This window comes from Rhamphochromis sp. 'chilingali', assembly GCF_963969265.1.
Source record: "Rhamphochromis sp. 'chilingali' genome assembly, chromosome: 10".
Taxonomy (NCBI): Eukaryota; Metazoa; Chordata; class Actinopteri; order Cichliformes; family Cichlidae; genus Rhamphochromis; species Rhamphochromis sp. 'chilingali'.
In genome coordinates, this window is record NC_137937.1 from 2747413 (window position 1) to 2748691 (window position 1279).

Here is a 1279-nt window from a genome sequence, read left to right on the forward strand (position 1 = left end):
CTGTCCACCTGATCCGAGTTCAATTGACCGCAACTACCACTAGAGGGGGCCAAAGACCATATATAATCCCTGAAACACGACCAGGACAGGTGAGGTAGGCAAACCGCACAAGGTCATCAGGAGTTGAGTGTTGCTCAGGCTGTGTCCCAATCCAGGGTCTGCAGCCTTAAAGGCCGCATTTTAAGGCCGATTACATTACAGCGGCGCGACGAAGGCTGTCCCAATTCAAAGGCTGCTCGAAATGCGGCCCTCAAATGTGGCCTTCATTTCCCTGAATTTTAAGGCTGTGGCGGTGTACATATCCCACAATTCATAGCGCGGCAGTCGGTGTGGATAATTTTGCCGCAGACGACAGAAGCGGAGCGGTCAAAGGGTAAACTGTCAAAAGTAAGTACTGAATATGATGTCACTTATTGATGTGCAAATGTTTAATAATGAAGAACATTAAAACATTACTGTTGGCCACATGTCGGCAAAGTTATGTGACATTAGTGATGTTTGTACTTTCAGCGTTTACTTTGTTTTAAACCCTTTAAAATATAATAATACAATAGTCGACCTTAATCTTACAGAGAATCTGATGATTTTGTGGATAATTAAAGTCAGTCATATATCCACAAACACAACAAGCTGAAAGTCAGTGATGCTGCTCGGTTTGCAGTCCTGAATATCACGGCACAAGCAGGATTCACTGCACTGTTAATGTTAGCTATGTTATATTGCTGCCTCTGTTCGGTCACACATGTGTCCACTGCACCATCTGGGAACTCTTCTTGTTTACACTCGTAATAACACAAACACTAAATCCTGCTTCTCTGGTGCTGTTGTGTAGCAGTGTGTACACCTGAGACTGCCACCTGTCTGTCTCTCCTGCACTCTCTCTCTGTTTCTTTCTCTCTGATTGTGGAATAAAAGTATGAACATGTGTTTATAAGTTACACTTGTGTTTGAATCCTGCAGCTTATCACACATTTGATTTCCATGTGTGACAACTGCAAGTGTCCAGAGTGAGGACAGACTGAGGGACCCACTGCTGCACATCATCTGTGAGGCTTTGCAGCCCTGATGATCCACCAGGACAAACTCAGCTGTGTGTGAGGAAGAGGAGGAGGAAGAGCCAGCAGCAGCTGACAGATGGAGAGAATAGACAGACTGTTCCCTGTTTGTGAAGGACTGCTAGGAAAGTTTAACATAACTGTCTGTGCTGAATCAGTCTTATTAGGTAATGTTCAAATAATGTGATCATCCCAGTGTTTCCAGTGTGGGAGAAAGTACTCAG